The sequence below is a fragment of the Nannospalax galili genome, unplaced genomic scaffold, assembly GCF_000622305.1.
Source record: "Nannospalax galili isolate Female #2095 unplaced genomic scaffold, S.galili_v1.0 scaffold346, whole genome shotgun sequence".
In the NCBI taxonomy this organism is placed as follows: domain Eukaryota; kingdom Metazoa; phylum Chordata; class Mammalia; order Rodentia; family Spalacidae; genus Nannospalax; species Nannospalax galili.
The window spans coordinates 2,033,210-2,041,480 of NW_008357637.1; the positions used below are offsets into that span (position 1 = coordinate 2,033,210).

An 8,271-nucleotide genomic window follows, 5' to 3' on the forward strand; every position below is an offset into this window, starting at 1 on the left:
TAATAATCAGATATATAGAGATTAGAAACACATGTGCAAACATCTTAATGTCAATAGCATTAAAAATGAATTTTTCTGTAAAAATTATTTAAAAAACAAATAAGTAAATGAATAACCAACCAACTAAATAAATAAAATTAAACCCATATTTTGTAGGTTTATGTCTCTGTAAAGACCCCCTACTTGAGCTGCAAATCTGGGACTTGAATCTCTAATCTGATCCATGCATGACTTGACTCAGAGATGGATCCAGGTTTTGTGCATCTGAAGTTTATCCCATTAGGGTGTGGTCTTTCTTAAGAAAATGAATCTATATTTATAAACACAAAATTAAACTTAGACTTTGGAAAGAGTCCCCTGCCAGTGAAGGACATGTGGGCCTCAACAGTTTTGTGGTAAAATCGTGTCCAGTATCAGCTCAGTATTGCAGTTCCCTCATGCCTTCGCAGGACTTCTGAAGCCACCAGCTGCGTCTGCCCACAGACGTTAGGACTCTGTCAAGCCTTACCTTCCTTTTAAAAGTCCCAGCATTTTTTCCCTTTATGGAGTAGGGAATTGCTTGAGAGAATCAGTTACAGCATCAGACTGGGTTGAATTTTTGCTCTAGCTCTGCCAAACTAGTTTGTGTGGCTTGGGCAAGTTAGTATCTTTGCCTCCTTTCCAGCACTGATTTTACCTCATGGGGTTTTGGAGAAGGACCAACCAAGACCATGTGTGATGGTGTAACAGTGCCTGTCACATGATGTTTGACAGAGTTTCAGTGAGGATTATTGTTTCTGACCAACAGTTTACTCTGCTACCTTAAATGGAGAAGCCATTTATTGGAAAAAGGAGGTAGTTGGAAGAATTTATAGCATGTGTGGGGAAGCAGATGCTAGAAATAGGAAGGGAGGCCACACCTAGAAACAATCTGAGCAGAACAATGTGCTGCTCTGCTGGACCCAAATACCCCTGTCGAGCTCAGCCACTACAGCATCTCTATGCTGCCCATCTCTTCTTGAGGTCTCTTGAGATTCAAGATCACTGGTAATCTGTTTAAAAGACTGAGCCCAGGCTTAGGGAAAGGAGAGCCTGTCTGCTTTTGTGGTAGAAGCTAGGGTCTTCTATAGTGGAGTAGGCTACTCACATGGGAAGAGGGTTTGGATGTCAGGGAACAAAAATCTTTCAAACTAACTGTTTCCATTGTGAGTCTGATGTGTTCATTGTCTAATAGAACCGAGCTGCAGTGTTCTATCCTACCAGTAGGTGCCACCTTTTAACAAGTATGTACCTTCGCCTCTAACTGGATTCTCTCAAAAACAATCTGCTATGTATAGCATGTTGTGGTATTTTCCCCCTGAGCTCAAATTGTGATAGTCACTTCTTGGGTCACAGAAGATGGATTCATGAAATGAAAATGGATTCTCAAATGAAAATTTGCTGTCTATAAGTTTATGTTAAACCTTTAGGATCTGTTGCCACTTACCTGACAATAAATATGAATATCTAGTACATTAAACTTGATGGAAAAACACAGAGCCAGCTCAGGGGCATTGTTTACTAATTTTTTTCATGATATATTTCCAGAATTGTAATATTATATAGCATCCATGAAAAACACTATTATTTTCTGAGACAAGTATTTTCCTAGAATTAGGTGGAGCAATAAAACATGACATCCCTCAAAGGCTGGGCATGGCTTAGCATTGTTCTAAAAGCAGTTAAATCACAGATTCCAGATTTCCCAAGGCCAAGGAGCTCATTTATCATTTCATTTGTCAATGGGTACTCAGCATAGTTCTTGACACACAATAAGTTTACAGATAGTTTTTGAATGGAAGAAGAGTGATCAAGCTGCTAAATATGGCTTTGATTTTCTAGGACCCATAAATTGAAACTAATGGACTTAATTCACACACAGTTTGGCTGGTGTGTAAGCTTTTTATCACTATAACAAAATATTTGAGATAAGTTGTAAAAAGAAAAAGATATTTTGGCTCACAGTTTTGGAACTTTTAGTCCAGAATCAATTTGCCCTGTTGCTTTGGGCCTGTGATAAGTCTGTATTATGGAAGGATCATGTGGCAGAGCAGAACTGCTCACCTAATGGCAGAGAGAACTAGAGATAAAGAGAGGCTAAGGTTTCACAATTCCCTTTGAGAGCATAGATCATGCCCCCAGTGACCTAAGGACTCCCTCTAGGCCTCACCACCTAAAGGTTCCACCATCTACCAATAGCACCACTCTAGTGGTCAAGCCTTTAATGCATGGGCTTTTGGGAAATATTCAATATATTGATAACAGCAGGTAGTTAATTACATCCATAGCAAAGGCCTCTGTTTCAAGATCTATTCATTATCATGACTACTTAGATCCAGACCCCATACAATCCCAAAGGAAACATTACTATCAACTAGCACATGAAAGTAGGTTTGCCTTGCTGCAAAAATTGTCTCCATTTTTTTTTCTTTTGAAATAGAAATGTAACTAAGTTTTATAACTTTTATATCTGGTTCTCTGCTTTGACTATATAAAATTATAATAGAATCCTGATTCAGGACACAATTTATGGTTTGGTTTAACTTGAAAGTTATAACTGGGAGATGGAAGTAAAAGTGGCCCAGGTCACTTTAGGGAAGGCCCACAGTTCAGCTGTGGTTGTTTTACAATTAAGACCCAGCATTTAGTGAAGATTGTCAGAGCCCTCTCATGGGTAATCAATCTTTGCTGCTTCTTTTTTTGTTTGTTTTTTGTTTTGTTCTGTTTTGTTTTGTTCTGAGACAGTGTCTCCCTGTAGGCCCAGCTGGCCTGGGACTTGCTATGTATACCAGGTTGGGCTCAATCTCACAGAGATCTGTCTGCCTCTGTCTCTGCCTCCCAAATACTGGGATTAAACGTATACACCACCACATGAGGCTCAATCTTTGCTTCTTGACTGCCAAATCTTATCTCTAACTTTTGAAAAATTTGAGCAAAAAAAACCTATATAGCACACATAATAAACAGTAAAGCCCTGCCTTGCATTTATAAGACTTGCTGCCATAGTTATATAAAACTTGCAACTCAACTTATCTGCTCCATGGCCAACGATAAAAATGATTTTGTGCACTATTGGAGAGAGTTTGAAAATGAAAGCACATCCTATAAATATATATATGTATATACATATATGTATTTTATAGAACACATGTGTACACATACTCATACACATATTTATATTGAGACTGTGTAGCCCAGGGAGGCTTAAACTTGAGATCGGGCTCCTGAGTGCTGGGATAACAGGTGTATGCTACTGTATACAGCTTAAGATATTTTTAATAGTCAGCCCAGTATCCTAGAAACTATTTTCTTGCTCTAGCCAGGATTTGTAATGTCTTCTGACATTTGTACCCTCTAATTAAAGCCTTCCCATACTCTTCCTCCCAGGGGCCCCAAGTCTCATGCAATAAGCTGCAGGTCTCTGGTCTCCAGCCCCCTAGATTTACTTCCTTGGGAAGCCCCTCTGCAGGTGTAGTTGAGCACTTGCTGCTGGTCCTCACACCAAACAAATTCCCTGTCTTATCTTGTGGGTCAGTCATTCTTCTAAGAAAAGGCTTCAAGTTTCACCTGTCCTTGGCAGTCAGCGTGATGCAGTGGTACAGCGCTGTGACTCTGATCTTGGGTGGTCTGTGACCTTGGGTGAAGTATTTACCTTCCTCTTACCTATTTTTTTCCTCTATAAATGGTATCTGCTTCACAGGATAGAAATACTATTTGCATTTATATGCGGAAAGTGCTTTGAATAACACTTGGCACAGAGTTCTGCTTAAGTGTTCTGTAATGATAGAATAATGATGTCTATCAAAATTGGGAAAATACAATTACCTGAGAGATATAATTCTTGTAATTGTGTGTTCAGCTGTATGTAATGGTGCCAGATCATCTCTTGTGTTTATTTATTTTGGGTGAGGGAGGGCTGTTAAGAAGCAGGAGAAAGGCTGGGGAGATGGCCCAGTGATTAAAGCGCTTGCCAATCAAGCTTGAGGACCAGAGCTCTGATTCCTAGAATGCACATAAAATGCAGAGTGTGGACTGAAATGGTGGCTCAGTGGTCACAAGTACTTACTACTCTTGTAGAGGATCTGGGTTTCGTTCCCAGCACCCACATCCACAGCTCACAACTGCCTATAACTCCAGTTCCAGAGGATCCCATACCCTCTGGCCTCCAAGAGCATTTGCACATATGTGGTATACATAAATTCACATAGGTACATACACATGCTCATAAATTTTAAAAATCTTTAAAAAAATGCCAATGGGTATAACAGCCTACCTGAAAAATCATTTTGCTCAGCTATCCCCATAGCTAATTCTCTCCGTTACTTTGAGCTTTTCTTTAAAGTTAGGACTTCTCACAAATATTGTCCTGTTCTGGCTGCCCTGCCCCAGCTTCATTCTGGCTTTTGATGTTGCTGGGCTGAGAGCTTGCTCATGGGGGTGAAGTTCCACAACGTCAGAAAGGGAAATCCTCTGTGTTCCCTTAGCCTGGCTGTTCCCTTTTTCTGGAAAGCTCTTTCCTCAAATATCCCCAGCACTTCGCTTCTTTCAAACTTTTGCCCAACAATCACATTTGTAAGGAGGCCTGGGTTAAACTGGGTTTAAAAGCTAGGCAATTAGTTGTCAAGAGCTATAGTGACTTGTTATATAGTAGCTTGGAAGTCACTTGGCAATCAACACACCCTTTTGGCATATGAGGTGTTTTTGCAAATAGAGTTGTCTGAGGAGACCTTGTTGATGGGTGATTCTGTGAACCCTAGACATCTGTTTCATTGTAACTCAAGGGCAGAAGTCTAGACAACCATGTAATAGCCGTGCACTGTGCTGCAGCGGCTTGGGTCATGATAACACCCTTCTCCCTGAGCGTCCCTCCTTGGTAAACAGTGTGTAGGCAAGGAGGCTAATGGATGAGGGGAATGTGACCTTGTAAACCTGCCCTGAAAATGGTCTTTGATGCATTTTTACATCCAAATGCTTCTACCCCAGAAAGTTCTGTAGCTCTTTGTGACCTCTTGTACATTTGTGGGAAGGACTCAGATTGCTGAAGACAGGTTGGAACCAGACATATAGCCTGCTGTCCTTATATACTCCTGTCCCTCTTCTGCTTTCTAACTGGGAGTTCTTACAGGATTCGTTTTAGTGTTTAGAGTCTGCAGATGGCATCTTCCATGGGAGAGGATTTGCGTAAGAGGAGGCAGTAGCTTTCACAGTATTCCCAGCAGGAATGGCATCCTTAAGATTTAACCACATGGACATGTTCAAGGACTCCCTTTCATCCTTATTTCTCAACCTTATTTCCTTTCTGGGGGTGCTGTCTGCCTTTTTTATTCATAGACTCCTCCACACATGGTTGTCTTCCACTTTGCCCAGCAATGGTAAGGGCATGTGATTTCTTTGCCAGGCACATGGGGGATCATGGCACTTTTCTTAGTGAGGCTCACGGAGGGTTTGGCAACTAGTCTTAGGCCCACCAGGAAGACTTTTGGTATATTAATCATGTTCTGGTTGCTGTGACAAAATAGCTGATAAAAGCAAATTAAAGAAGAAAGGTTTATTCTGGCTCATGGTCTGAGAGTACAGACCATTACTGCAGGGACAGCATGGTGTCAGCAGCATAAAGTGGCTGGTTTTACAATGTGTCCAGAGCCAGGAAGTAGAGAGGGGTGAATGCTGGGGCTCCCCTTGCCTTCTCCTTTTCATTCAGCCTGGCCAATGGGATGGCGCCACCTCTATTCAGAGTGGTGTTCTGTCCTCAGTTAAACCCCTCTAGAAATACTATGTCAGATGTACCCAGAAATGGTCTCCTGGATCCAGTCCCCTAAGAGTGTTTCTAAATCCAAATTGAAAATGAAGATTAATCATCAAAGAAGGAGGGTGTGTCTTCAGTCAGGGGAGACTAAAGGAGGAATCTGAGGAGACTGTGGACATCTGTTTCTCCAGGCCTTGACACATGAAAGTACCTGTTATCCATGAGGCATGTACTCCTGACAGAAAGCCAAAAGCTTAAAGGAACTCCATATGGAGGATGCACCCCTTTTTGTTAATTTTTGTTTTTGTTTTTTGACTCAAGGAAGCCAGTGCTGAGCCAAGGCTAGGAAAACAGAGTTTTCCTGTGAAAACAGAGTTAAGGAAAGAGCAGATTTTTCCTTCTCTGATGGCAGTTTTCAAAGGAAAAAAATTGTCAAATGTCTTTGAGAAGGAAGTGGGTTCAGTTTGATTGATATCGAAACCTCTTTCCAAAGATGCTCACAGATACTGAACAGGTACAGTGGCCAGATATTTTGTCAGGTTGCAGGATGTGCTTGGTGCAGCTCTCAGAGGTTCCTGTCACCTGGTTCCATCCCTCTCTTGCAAATAGTCTTAAGAAAACACTGGGTACAAAGATGCTAAACCAAAGCAAGATGCTGAACCACATACTGTGGAGCAGTGGAACACGAAGGCCAAGCATCACGAACTAATACCATCTGAGAAGTCAGTCAAATATTTCTATTTGAAACATAAGCGATATTCTAGAGATCATCAACCTTTTCAATGAACTTCTTTTCACTATCAAATTCTTACTTGATTCTGTATTACAATTTTTTTTCACTCTACCACTGACCTGCCCTTTGCCTTGTGACAAAGGAAACCAAAAGAGTAATGAGCAAAGATGGAAAAAATACGGGGTTGATTTAGGCAGTAACAAGGGGCCACAAACAGTGGTAGGTGGGGTGGGAATATAAACTGGGCCAGGCAGAGTTTCAAAGACCAGGAGTTTGGTTGTGAAAGCACATAGTCAGCGGGAGCTAGAGAAAGGACTGCCTCTGTGGAGCTTGGGCACTTCACGTATGGTTGATGGTCTCCAAAGTTCCTGCTCTCTTATACACGTCTCTTTTCCTCAAGAAGTGAGGTCTGTTCCCCTGTCTCTTAAGTCTGAGATTACCTTAGTGACTTTGTTGATTATTACAGAAATGTCATTTTGGGATTTCTTAGGTTAGGTCTTAAGAAGCCTTACAAGCTTCCTCCCAAGTCCTGTTTAATACTCGTCTTGAGCTGTTTCTTTTCATGGTAGTGTTTGCTTAGCATGCTCAAGACCATGAGTTTGACTCCAGTTACCACTACTAGTACCATCCGCTACCAGTGCCATACACACACACACACACACACATACACACAGAGAGAGAGAGAGAGAGAGAGAGAGAGAGAGAGAGAGAGAGAGAGCAGAATCCTTTCTGAACCAAGTCTATTCCTGACTTACATTATGAGAGGATTTTTTGTTTGTTTCTTTAAATATATTCTAAATGACACATAGGAATCCTGAATGAATAATTAGTTTCAGTTCTCAGTGTTTAACTATAGACTCGGTGGTATCTGCTAATGGCCTTTCTTATCACTCTGTCTTTAAGGGATGCTTTAAAACAGAGTGACTGGTCTTCAAATTGCCCCTAAGTATCCTCATTTCCTTTGTTCAAGATAGATGTATTTCCCTTGGGTCTTGTTCTATACACATTAAGGAGCTTCAGGAACTGGAGAGATGGCTCAGCAATGAAGAATGTGTACTACTCTTGCAGAGGACATGAGTTTGGTTCCCAGCACCCATGCTGGGTGGCTCACAACTGTGTGTACTCCAGCTCGAGGGGATCCGACATCCTCTTCTGGTTTCCACAGGCACCTGCACTCACATGCATATATCCACACACAGACACAGACACACATAGGCATGATTAAAAATCATAAAAATAACTCTTTAAAAGAAGAATACTTACTTGGTAGGGGATCAGGAAAGTGGTGAGGCCAGGGTGAGGCTTATCCATTGTACTCTGGATGTGCAGACCCTTCAATTTCCCCAATTGGAGGAAATGCAACTGCATAATTTGTGGCAGTGCATGTGTGTGGGGAGTGCTGTGTTCATGCTCGCCTAATTAAAAACAAAAAAAGAAGTTCCTTTCCTTGAACTGTCAACTACTTTTGTTGGTTTCTGAAGTTTTGGGTTTTTTTTTTTTTCTTTTTTACTTTTCTCTTTGAGATAAAGTCTACTTATTTTCATTCTGGCTCTCTCCCTCACCAGCTCACACAGGGTTTCCTACTTCTCCATCTCATCCAGAAGTCTGAACCCTCAACTAAACTATTTTAGAACCATTTCTTTTTTATTTGCTTTATACATTTAAGCCATCCCACTCTTTATTTCATGTACAATAGTGTGATAGCATTCTCAAATATCTACCTTTTTCTCAATAAGGCTGCTTTCACCAAAACAAACAAACAAACAAACAAACA

At 41.1% G+C, this 8,271-nt stretch overlaps 1 non-coding gene across 1 annotated transcript; it reads left to right on the forward strand.

Moving 5' to 3' along the window:
• Positions 1-7,752: 7,752 nt before the first annotated feature.
• LOC115067992 lies at positions 7,753-7,909 on the forward strand. The gene has a single exon (XR_003847356.1). It is a non-coding gene; the product is annotated as a U1 spliceosomal RNA (small nuclear RNA).
• Positions 7,910-8,271: the final 362 nt, after the last annotated feature.